Source organism: Bombus vancouverensis, chromosome 10 (assembly GCF_051014615.1).
Source record: "Bombus vancouverensis nearcticus chromosome 10, iyBomVanc1_principal, whole genome shotgun sequence".
In the NCBI taxonomy this organism is placed as follows: domain Eukaryota; kingdom Metazoa; phylum Arthropoda; class Insecta; order Hymenoptera; family Apidae; genus Bombus; species Bombus vancouverensis.
In genome coordinates this window covers 8,118,329-8,132,081 of record NC_134920.1, presented here as the reverse complement: position 1 = coordinate 8,132,081, position 13,753 = coordinate 8,118,329, and positions in this window count along the sequence as shown.

The window sequence follows — 13,753 nt, the reverse complement described above, 5'->3', positions numbered from 1 at the left end:
GTAACGAGATCATAGTTTCATTTAAATCAAAAACAGTTTTTACCGCATTTTCGTTCAATATCATATTCGTTAGTATTTCTAATTAAGAGAAACTTAGGAAACACAATCCGTAATATTGCACGACGGATATCCCTGACCTCTTCAACTAGAAACATGCTCCTGTGTGATATAAGAACAATGTACACTAAATCCACGAGGTTCTGCTCAATCATGGATTACGTATCGCAACATGCTTTGTAATTAACGCTTCCGCCTGACAGAATGCAACTTGTTGTCCTTTCGTATTAACCTATGTCCATACTTACAACATCACACAAATGCAAGTTATAACAAACAAAACCAATTCTAAACCCAATTTTCTTTACACCATCAGAAAAGCCGCCACAACTTCAGAACCAATTACTGTGGAACGTAAATTTAATTAACTTTGATTAACTAAAATAACATTGGGCCATCGCGACAAGAGTTTCATGAATAATAATTAACAGTTTCAAGTGACCTCGATCACCAATGACACGTCATTGATGACCCTCCATGATTTTCAAATGATTTTAAGTATCAGTAACACAACTTTGATAACCAGCCAAAATTTTGATGTAAACTTCGATATTATATCACGTTCCTTGATCGCTTATGCGCGGGGAATAAATTTCATTGTGCTGGCATTAATACGGCGGACAGAAGAGCCTGTGACTTCCAAGAAGGCGGATGTTCCTGCACGCGCCGATTCCACGTGCAATTCTCGCGTGAAGATTTACACGCGTGTTCATTCAGAAGAAAGAATGATGTCACCGCACCCAAAGACAAAGTTACGCGTCAACATCATAAATGCATCCTCAAATCAGAGAAAATGTTAGTCGACGGTCAAGCAGTCGAGCGATTTATAATCTTGACCGCTCGCTGATTTATCACTCATAAATTGTTCCTTCTTATTATACAGAGGGTAACTAAAATTGAAGTAGTTTGTGCATGTCAGTGGTATAATTGTGTCTGAAGAGAGATTGCCAGAAGAGAATTTCAAGGGAAAAACAGAATGTTAAAAAGGAATCGTGTAACTTTGGTAAACGAAAGGGCGACGGGAAGAAGATGGCAAGAAGTACCATCGATTCCCTGGCAGTACATCCGTGTAATCCAGGCTATCCGCGAGTCGACTTTTTATTGCCAAGTCGACTAATTTATCTCTCTAAGCCCTGGTGGCGTCTCATACATAAATCCTACTGACCGTCTCTGTACCACCGTCCTCTTCCTGCACTGGTCATCCTGTGCACCAGCTGAATCGCGTCGGCATTCACTTGCCATCTTCTCTCTTCCTCTTTTCACCCTCCTGCAAATTAGACGAACTCTTTTAAGTGAACTCGGGTGGTGGCAAAAAAGCAGGATAGCTCTCCATCCATACTATAAGGGGCAACGTTAACCCATTGGGACGCTTAATTTTCTTACATCGTTCCTCGGGGATGTCCTGGAGACCAGCTTGGAAAATCGAAATTACACCACTGCTCACAGCGACTGGTCCAATCATTTTGCGTACGTGTTTCGACTACGTGGATTTTTTATTCTAGTAGAATAGTAAATATAGTATATAGTCTATAAAATATAGTAATAATTTTATTTTTGTTTTCAATTGTTTAAAATAAAATAAAATATTTGACTCGTGATAAATTAATCGTTCTGTAATTTTATTTTGAAGGTAGTTGTTGATAATTTTCGCATATAATTTATGTTGCAACGGTACCATAGTAACATTATTTGACCTGATTTCCGCGGTAGCGACGCTTGTGACGAAAGCATTAAAATCTAAAAAGGAAGTGAACGAGCAAAACGTAATGAGAACATTATGACGTGCCTGGTAGGCTTTTAAGTATCCCACCCCTTCTACTCAGCGATGCTTAACTCCAACCTCTCTTCATGTCGCGCGCTCTTCTCTTTACATGGATGTTCCGAATCCTGTCAGTCGAAAACAACTATAATTCCATTATACAATGTAATCGACCACGTATAACAAACGTAGCTGTATTCAAACTTTTGTGCAAGGATTCATAAGTTCTCATGCAATTTCAGCTAGACTACCTAGCAATTTAACTACAGATGTTATGTTTGTTAGGTAATTTGTTTTGTCTTTACTTTTGAACTGGAAATTGAATTACGTAAAGTTGAAAAAATTATTTATACTTGTTAGATATTCGTTTAGATTAGTTTATAGTATCTTTTATATTCTTTTTTACGAGTTATTCTTACGTCCATAAAGGATAAAATTAACAATCACGCGATAAATACAAGGTGGGAAAAGTATGAAAAGTTTCTGGTGATCTCGCGTAGCACAGGCTGCGAGTGCATCGTTTCAATCGTTCTGCTTTAATTTCGGCGGCAGGTCGAGTTCATTAATAAAATTCGGGGGGTAAATTCCATGTGAACGAATTAATCAACGAATATCGTTGATTAATAATGACGTTAAAGTAATAGAGTACTGTATTTATTCTAAAATGCAATATTCTACTAACTTGTTGTTTTGCAACTAGGTTTCTCTAATTTCATTGATCCATTATCCAGTAAACGATTTCTTTACACAAGACTTTTACGAACATTCCTTACGTCTAGATTGATATCATTATCAGCATTAAAAAAATTTTTAAAACCTATACAAAAATGCGATGAAGGCGTAATGGTTTTTCCGAATCAAATTATACCTGACCTAAATGCTTCCTCGATGTCATTTATAGATGATATTTTTTTATGTACATCGAACGTCGTTAGATAATCGGTGTCCCTGCCAGACCTTCATCAATCACCAATATCAGCTGCCAAAACTAATACTATATAGAGCTGTGCGAGCAAACATGCTGTAAAAGCGTTTCGTCCTGGCTACAGTTCTCGTACAACGCGTACCTTTGATAATATTTATTTTTTCAGACACTATTATAAAATGTATATTCAAGAACGAGAGTAATAAAACATTATACAAAAATTCTCGTGCCCGATAACACGATGATGGGTTGCTTTCTTTCAAGGAACTTTATGAAACAGCCACTGAATATGTTATAAACATAAGTGCTGATAACGCGTGCTTCATTGGTGCTTGAGGAAAATGGAGTAACTATCTAAGTTGATAGCACGTTCCATGTGCCCTTCTGTCTTAATTTCATACCAGAGCTTATCGTAGTCCACTGTTATTCTTTGCTCACCTCCTCTCTTCTTTCTTCCTTTCTTTTTCTCTCGAATTATATAAAATGTAAGACACCGGAGAGTCACCCTGGTGGTTGCGTTCGAGGTTGAAGAGCCCTTTTTTAAGCGGCCCTCACCAGTTATCTCGAGCAGAGTACAGTTTTGCATAACGATTATTACTTTCTTTCCAACGAGGCTTTGACCGACTGTATAGAGTTCATATCTTTTTCACGTCTCTCTGGATCGACTAACTCACGCGTCCAGTATTGTTCGAGCCAATTTTATCGGGAAAATTAGTCATTTAACTATCATATTATTACTTGTAAAACATCATACTTGGAACATCAGATAACCTTCCGGGACAATAATTTCTTGCCAGCACGATAAGGGACGTTTAAACTTAACGACTCTATGTCGTGAATACACGCGAAAAGAATTACACGTTCGTCAAGTTTTGCAAGGATCGTTGTATTGTACTGGTTTTGTCACGCTGATACATCCCTGACGAATGTTCTGATAATTAACGTTCGTTCACGAGTATAAAGTAGGATAATGATTCGCTCCGTTAAAGGGGAAGAATAGTTCATTCAGAATTTCTCAGAGTATACATCAAACGTGTTAACAACCGTCGTGTTTTGTAACGTATTACCGCGAACTTAACCATATTATGTAACAAAAACGTACATAGTCGTACATGAACCAGTTAAACATATACCTCCCACATGTTTTTCTCGCGGTAACAGAACACCGAGACTTGCCACATTCACAAACATTTAGCCGAAATATACATCGTGTGCACGTCCGAAACTGCGAACTAGTCAAGTATATCGGATAGGTGGTAGTTAAATATCGCGATTTTGGGTAAGCGTTTTCACGCGATCGTTGCATGGATCGAGTTTTCAAACACAAACTTCAGTGCGAAATTGCAAATTGAAATCCTTGCTAACCGTATGATTCTCTAATTTCATGTATTCCAACGTTGTCGCTGCTGGATATATGTAAGTGTATGTCTATGTGTGTTTTATGTTATATTCGTATCAATTTGCGCGTAGTATTAATTCGAAATTTGAAAATTAATTTCGTATTTCGACAAATATCCTTATCTGTTTTAAAAAATCATTTGCGCAAACGATCCAGGGGAAATATTCCATGTGTTTTAGATACGTGACGGGTAACGCTATTTATTTACCGATTTATCAGCTTTCCTCCAAGCTGATCGTTTTATAAACATTTGTCATGAGCAATCCGGACATATCCGACCAACGATCGATCAACGTTTCAGCTATGCCGTTTTCTATGCCTCTTGAACTATTTCGACGCAAAACAGTGCAGTATGATTTAAAATTAAAGTTCAACGTTCTGCAACGATAATATTATGTCTATTCGATCTTCCTCGAAACCGAGAGATAAATACCAATGAATCTGATTTTTCGTACGCGGGAAACGACGAAAATTTTTTTATCGAACGAGAGTGGCTTTTTTCCTTCTCTGGTGGCTATACGTGGCGATTAAATATGAGAATGAAATGTTTTTTTCCAAATTATACAAGATCACTTAACGTGTTTACACACTGTGAAAATCGCACGTCAAAATAATAGGTGTGTCCTGATTGGTGCTTCGCGTGTAGCTTTTAAAACAATTCGCGTGGCAGCTTCGGTTCGACGAGCAACGAGACTCGGTGCTTCAGAATCGATAGTCAATTTTGCGATCGGCCGCAAAGCTCACGCTAAAACAGATCTCCGTTTCGCCGATGAAACTTTCCATTAGCTTTCTCGTTTGAAATTACACACGACTCGGCTGTTCGGCATCGATCGTTCTAGACTTCGATGATAAAAATTTCCGGTCCCCCGTCTCTTTCGCCTTGCCTCTCGACTAATTGCTCTCTACCTTTATTCGTGATACCGCGATCTCGCGACTATGATGGCTCTGCGAAATTTCGAGAACGACGACAGGGAAGAAAATTTGGTCGCCTCGATGCAACCAGTTTTGTTGATTATTCTTCGGGTAAAATGTATTTTCGCGATGAAAATGGAATCTGACAGAATATAACGGGTGGCGAAAGCTAGGTCCGTATATCGATTCTGTGTTGGAGTATCTCCATTTGTTACCATTTATTTTCGTTCGCGTTCTCTTCATACATTCTCTCTCCACGCTTTCGCGCTGTACTTCTAACCCATATATTTTTTTCTTCTTCGTAACATTTATTTATTCAACGTTAATGAACGGGACTGGCGATAAAGGCGACACGTACTTCGATTTCGCGCACCACTGCTGCCGTCTATAAATCAAACGCTTGACGGTCTTTCGAGGTTTTTTCTCGGTCTGCTTTTCCTGGTGCGCGCCAACTTTCATTCACTTTCGGTATATGAACCGAGACGCGCATGTGGACGTTTATCATGGAAGACTTGCCGTCTTCCTTTTCACTTTGCCTCCGCAAAAGCGGCCAAACTTCGTGCCAGAAAAACACTGACTTCCGCTGAAAGTAATGCGACGGCGTGTAAGATACAGAAATCGCTGATACGTATAGGAAGTCGACGCTTTCATTGAACATTTGTGTCGCTGTAATTTTCTATGCCAATGGCATCATTTTCTTCAATTACATCAAAATATCAAGCATATCAAAATACAGAATAACAAAATATCAAAAATGATCAAAAATCCTTTTTATAGGAAATAAAAAGAAGATTCGACAAATCAGAATAACGATGTAATTCGATATACTGAATTAACAGTATTTCGGCCTGAAATATCAGAAGATCCGTAGTAACGGAATCCAAAGTTCCGAAATAACAATCGAATAAAGCGAACAGTAGAGACAATCTGTGTAAAATCGTTGGCTGAAAATTATCTTATAGTTGAAAGAGATTGTATGTGAATTTTTGAACTCGATAGCATAGAGTTTAGAAAGGAAATGTCGGTCGATGGCTGGTGAAAAGTACAATTGCAAAAGTCAGTTTCTGTTCCATGTTACTGCTTAAGATCCTAGTCTCTTCCGGATCGGTGGGCAAGCAGGTAGAGAGAAAGAGATCAATCTTCGACGTGCCGCACCTCGAAATGGATATTACCCTGGTTTCACGGCCCCGGCGGAGACACCGATCCGATACGGGAGAGTTACGAGCGACTCTCACGGGGAAGGTATGGTTTCACGTGATACCTTAAAGTTTAATCTCGATACGGTGTACGTCACTTCGAGCCGAAAAACCAGGGCATCCGAGTGTCTGTTCTTTTCTTTCAATCCCGATCCTATTTTCCATGTGATTTAGAGTCTCGTTTGCATTAAGAAATATATTTGGATAGAGAAACGAACGTTACGATCGATACGAGTATACTGAACGTTTTCTCTTTTATCTTTTTCATGTTTACGAATTATTTATGCTACTATACTCTTTTTCAAATTCGCTTTCTCTTTCTTCTCGATGTTTCCAAGCTCGCTCGAATATTCAGCACGAGAATGCAGACGGTTCCGCGTGCGCCGTGAAAACGTATAGCTCGAAGCAGTGTATCGCAGACGAGAGTGTGGCAATTTACGAAAATAATGCGGCGGTGTAAGTGAATACGGTAAATGGCAGAGAGTAATAATTCATTGAAGCTTAAGTGCAGGAGAGAAGAGCGACAGAAAGGAAGGATTCTGGCGGATCAAGATTGCGGTTTCTCCCTTCGTCTCACTGTGATCTGCATCGCTTAACCGTAGTGCCGCGGCTACGATGCCATTCCCACCAGGCATGAAACTTTAAAGAGGGTACCAAGAGCAGCGAAGTAGAGTACGTAGCAAAAAAAAAAAAAAAGAGAGACTTGTCGCTGGCCGGAATCCCATTTAAAGACGTATTTTTAACGCATTTCCACGCTGGGAAACATGTCCGAGCTCGTTCATGCCACCGCCGCGGCTGAAACACGTTGAGCAGATAAGCAAACCTGCTTTTCCTAAATCCACTGTGCCTCTGTTTCCAAAAGATAATATCATATAAGATAAAAAGAACTGTTCTAGGTATAATAAAGTTATATCGTGTGACGCCATAAATATATCTTCGTCAAGAATGTGTTCGATTAATTTTTCAACAAATCAACGTAATTAATTAAATTCCGAATATATGCACTTTAAGGTACAAAATACAGGAACGCAAAATAGGCGTTAGTAGTATGTGAAATGCATACCGAAGCATGAATATTATGCGGTTGACGCGCAAGTAGAATAGGTCGCGCATTGATCAGACAGCACGAGAGAGAAGAATCAATTCAATGAATTTTTCCTTCTTCTACCGAACACGTACCTTTTACAAGTTAATTCATCTTTCTAGATCTTTTCTAATCCTCTATAAATAGCGACATTTTATTTAAAAAATCGTTAAATTCATTGCGACAACTTCTATCATTCTTTTGCGAAGAAATTTTATCTCAAATTGGATCCATGCAATAAATCCTCAATTATCGATATCAATAATTTCTGGTAACTCTTAATTGAAGAAATAACACAACTTTTACCATCCATAAACTGATTAACAAACTGTGATGTTCAACATAACTTTCATTTTGCCTAAGTTTTTGGGGATGGGAGAAGGTTTTTATCAATTGCTTTATTACAGGCTTTGATATACATATTTGATCATATCAAACGGTTAGGATCACCATGATGTTATCTACGTCGCTGTCTGCTCGGCCTGATCTAATTAAAATTTTCCTGTATGACATTAACTACACATACTTTATTCTCGGTGAAAGTTATAATGGTATTCGCGTGTATATGTAATTTTAATCGATGCATGAAAACTGCCACCGCATATCCGGAATAACGCGATAACTATCGAGAATCGCACATTATTCGGATGGTTAATGAAATTCTTCCTCGAAACATTGACACTGTTCACTTTGAGGTAAATCTGAATTAAAATACTGTCGAGTTACATTTGGGAAAATGGTCTGCAATTATGACGATAACGCGGCTACCCGACAATAACCATACAAACTCGCTACTTATTCGACATTTTTTCGTTATAAAGACTCTAATACCTGTTAATTCAAATACCTACGACTTCCATCGCGTTATAATCTCGGTTATCTCGACTACTTTGTATCTCCAACATCCCAAATATCCTAATATTCAATTGAACGCGTCAAATATTATACACATTTTTCTATAATACACAAAATATAATAATAAGACCGTTTTATGTTCCTCTATTATCATCGTTTGCTTTGCTTATTATTTTTACAACATTTTATAAGCGCAGTTGATTAACTTGGTTTATAATAAAATTCTGGTTGCATATTTCGTGCAATGGACTTAGCTTTCATCGTAATCATACACAGGCTTGTGGTAGTATTCGATGGTATTGAAGGGACAAGAACGTCGATCGATCGATAGTCGTCAATCGAGGCTACGAAGACACGCGTTTGACTATATTTCGACAAGAAGATGTACTTTTGTAGGGGAACACTCGATTTGCACATTGAAGAGAGAAACGCTGATAATACGGAAACGGATGACATATTTTGCATTTTATGTGAGCGCCATGGTACCGTGACGCACTTACCTAGCTACGTTCATATGCGCCAGCAGGCATTTCGTTCGTAATATTTCTGAAAGCGCACTCCGATGGATTGTGGCTAACGCATTTACATTTTCATAAATCGGTCTTTGTTTTGCTCGTCGCTCGTCGACGTCCCATCGAAAATCATTTCTAACGTGTCTTTCCTTTATTTCCTATGTATCACGATCGTGCGATAGTTAATGTCTCGACTCGCGAGTTTCAGTTCAAAGGACAGAACGTATTTCACAGTTTAATAACGTCGCGTGCAACGAACTGCGAATGGGCACTGGCGAGATACTATGAAAACGTACGAGCTCCAGTCTCGGATTAGAAGTAACTGCTTTTCTTCGACGATATACTGTTATCTTCGAAATTTAACGAGTCCTGCGCCGGATAGCTACATAGTTTCATTTATCGTTGTTTTTTCGAACGTAACGTTCAGAAAGTACGTAAGTCAAAGAGAAACGCAAATATCGTCGAAATTATTTCACGCTGTCGAAGAAAAGAATCTGACTTATGTAGCTTCCACGCGATTTAAAAATCTCCTCCTATCTTTCCATGAAAAATGTCCCATGTTTCCAAGGACTCTTTTTTTTTTATCGTTCCCAACAATTTTGCTTTTTCTTCGCTAGTACATAACATCGTTTTCTATGAGAACGTATCTCGAATTTGCGGATGCTTAAGACCATAGAACGAAGTTACTTCTGCGAATGTTTTGGCTTAACGCTCACTAAAAAAACCTACAAAACAATAAACTCTCGCGCTTCCCGTTTGCCTGGAAAGCTTACGGTTTGACTTTCGCGCTACCGGCTATATAAAGCTCCGCGGCAGACTAAGTGTTTTACTCTGTTATCCTCTTACATTTCGCGCAGCCACTTCCACGCCCTTGGCCATCATGAAACGTCATTTTATCCACGATATTGTCACGTATATTTTTCAAACAGGATCGCCGTCGACTCGACCTGCTCAGGGAGTATTAAGTGATTTTAAAATAAATTACATCGCTCGACGCTGAGTGAAATCCACTCCAATAGCTGTCCTTCAATCCAATCCAGTCATCGCCGAGCTAATCGTTCGGCTCCCGAAGTTCGTAAACTTCCCCTAATAACTGAGAATTCGTTGAAACGAGTTAGGTTACTGTTCGCTCTTAAATTTGAATAAGACGAAAGCGCCTGCCATCGGAATTCCAGAAAAACTCTAAAAAGACACTCGATAAGTTGATGGAAAGAATCATAAAAGCTAGCAGTATCGCTTTACTATACTCTACGAACTCTGAAGGGAATAACACCAGGTGATCTTCCGCTTTGGAACACCCTCGGAGATACAATAGTCGGACAACATTTATCACACTGCCCCGTTCTCTTGTATCCGTGGCGACTGTGTGTATTCGCGTCTCTTAAAGTGGTCGAAAGCATTCTATAGGTCTTGTAATTAACGACAGTGCGGCACATGAAGTGGGTCATAAGGAACTAACCGTTGACCCTGGTAATGCGAGAATGACATATCCGAGCACTATATTTCCTCGTCTTCTACGTTCCTTCCTTTCATCCGGTGTCTCTCCGACCTGGCGTATACGCTTTTCACGTTGCGTCGACCTTTCGAGTGGTGTACTTCACTTTTAACGGAGAAATGCCAGCGAATATGGATCTGACAGCATTTCTGGTCGTGCTTGCGACTAGCAGCTGCCTTTCGTTGGATCGTCCACGAAATAGTACGGATACAGGAAGGTTAGCTGGAACAGGGACACGCATGGAAATAGCTGGTAGCCGCATTTGCATCTTCAAATCCGTTGTGATCCTAGAACGGCGAGGACGCGCGTTGACACGATGTAGACTGAATTTACTCGAGATAAGTAGACAAATACCGGGCTGTATCCGCCTTCGTGTAGCTACGTGCGTCGTTGCGGAAGATCGGGACTACGTCTGTATCGATTGCCGTGCTTCGAAACCCCGTAATGCAATTCCGACGAATTAGTACGCTAACGCTTGCTTGCGTTTCACAAATACCTTAAACGCTGATTAGAAAAACGCAGTTGCGCGCGGTTAAATGCGCGACCATTTCGTCCTAATTATACGGCGTTTCCAATTGCCATAAAAAATTCCATTGTGTTTTATCCATGATAGCTTCTCGTTGGAATACCCTTTTTTTCTTTTTTGACTTTTTCGTTGTTCGATGTCAACGGTTACAATGAACGACGTCAATTTATTCCATCAAAGTGATCCGAATGGACTCGTTCCGATTGATTCAATTCACAGAGCTATTCGAAGTATATTACAGTCGACAAAGCGGAAGATAATACCGCGAGGTATTTACATTTGCTTTTATCAATTTTACATACACAGCCTATTTTCCCGTTGCCGTTCGGCTAGGCGTTACGCTACATTTAGCAGTTACATCCTGATTTGCGAGCTGTCTGTCGAACCGGAAATGAGAAACGAAGGTAACCGACCTTCTTTCTCTGCCAACGATAGCTACTGTTTTTCGAATATCCCCTATCGAACGAAGTATAACGAACCCCGACCCTCGATCGAGAATTCTCCCAAACTTCTTAGCCCACGTAACCATAAAGCATAAATACCGTGCAACGTACTATATTTCAAATACTTTCATCACGCTCACCCTCCAAATTATAATTAATCGACCAACGTGGCGAAGAGGATGAGAATTATTTCACGATCCATCACTCGTGTTCCCATAATTCGCACGTTGAATTCAACCGCTGTAAATATTATATAAGCGGACATTTATCAGGAACGTCGTGAGCCGCACTTCACGGAATATTCAGGAAAATCCGTGAAATCGATTGTCGGTTTTTTCCTCCGGCGAAAGGGTCGAACATCGCCGCGTGTCGATGTTCAATCTACCGGCCAGGCTCGTGCTGCCTGCTCGTGTATGTGGTCGTATACAATCGTCCGACCACGAGCTCGCACGTACACACGGAGTGTACGCACGGAGACTCGACGAAATTTCGGTGTTCCACGATACGGCGCGGAGTTTTAAGGAAATTTAAAATTCCGCTGACGATGCTGCCCTATTCACGTATACGTTATGTGTTGCTACACGTGCGGACGGCAAAAAGGGAGAGGAAGACGATACACGACACATATACAAGCGCACGTAAACGTATACGTACACGTGCACATGGCGGAACGTATCTTAACAGAGGAGGGAAGAGTTCGATGTGGGCCACTGGCGAAGGTTATTCCTTCGCCGCCGCCAGCTCTAACTCGTATCTGTTCAATCAATGAGGGTTGGCAGACTGTTACGGGGTTATGAAATACTGGCTGGGGACGTGGCAGTTTTCTAGAACTACCGAAAAACATGAGAGGGGACGCGCGGTCTAGGAAAATCTTACCCGTCCTATATACCGTGATTCTGGCTTGTAGTTGGACGTACCAATTCTTTGAAATGCGCCGTTGGCGATCTATCTTGACGATTCGACGCTTTCTCATCGACTCCGCTATCATCCAGCCCATCACCGATCGGAAGGAGAGAAGCTTCGTGAAAGAATCCTCGCTTAGTCGGCGAAACTGTTGGCCATGATACGTATATGATTTTGCTTCGAATGTCATTGTTTGTTAATATCGTCCTTTAAGTGCTGGTTTTTTAAGAGACATTGAAATTCTACTTTGTCATTCACGTTCGAGGTTTTCTACTGTGACAAAGGGCAAACTATCTGCTTTAGAAGGTTAGAAATTGGGTCCGTTAGTAGGACAAGTATCAAAGTTCTCTGAAATATTTCGGCTTTGCTCGTTGCGAGAGCGTTTCTCTCCACGCGGTAGACTCGTCTTTGTTTACGTCCCACCGACGTAAACGAGTATCTTGCGTAGAGAAGATTCTTTGTAATATCACCGAGTATTGTCCTTACCTAAGAAAAAGCAGAACGTGAACGAGAAGGCGCTTGCTTCGAGCCGCCATCAAGTTAACCGGATTACATTTTCTCTGTGCTCCTCTCATCGTTGCTGCTTTCCAATTACGAATCGCACTTATACTCTTGAATTTTGCCCGTTTTATATTGGAGTTCGCGCGACGCGGCTCGAAAAACGCTCGTACCGAGGATGGGTCGCGCGAAACCGGCCACGAGATTTCTTCCGAAATGCTCGTTAGCCAGTGAAATGAGACGAACGAGCAGCCATATGAATATGTGAGGATGTAAATTCACGAAGATACGTTCTCGTACATTCTAGAATCTTTGGAAAACGTATGCAAGTGTGTGTTACAAAAAAGAGAAAAAAACTATCAACTATGAGTTTCCTCTAAAGATAAAGTAAAGTCGGCTCGCCGCACGTTGAAGTTTTCACCAAAAAATTATGAGAAGGGATAAAATGGTAGGTCGTAGAAGAAGCGTGTCCCTGTTCGTGCACGGGTATCGACGTAAAGGGACAGTTAATTTATGAAACCGGTATCGATCGGAACGTTTGTATTCAGCGAGGCACAAAGAAACAGCGAGTGGAAAAAGAAAGGAGGAGCGCCGCGAAAAAAAGAGAGCCGAAGAAGCGGTCTACACGGGTTGTGTGGCGTGCCACGTCGATGTCGTACACCTCACCAATGGCAAGTGGACGATTTTTCAAGCAGATAAAAGTTGCGAGTAAAAAATCATCATTGCCTCGGTCAATGGCCATCGCAAATATACAACGAAATGCCGTGGAAGTTGTTGCATTTGCCGTAATCTGTCGAAAAATTCGATTTACCTCGTAATTTCACGGCGGTTGACAGCGTTTTAACACGCTGACAGAACGCTGTTTAAACACGGCCGTCAACATAGGCAGGCGCTGACATTAAACTCGGCTCGCGGGCTACGCGCTAAAATCAAGCAAACGTGCCTCTGACAGTCATTTAACACCGGTTGAAATAAACGCGACGTACGGCGCGAGGTGAAATAATTAAAAGGACGATTATTCGCGCCATAAAGTAAATGGATCGCCACCGTGCGGGATCGGCACCGTGCGGCTCGGCGCTAACTTTAACGACGTCCTCCGAGTATAAAATATCGATTCTATATTATCAGGGGCCGGCACAACTGTGGTAGGAGTGCAAGCAGCATGCAAATTCCATCCGTAAGTGGAACT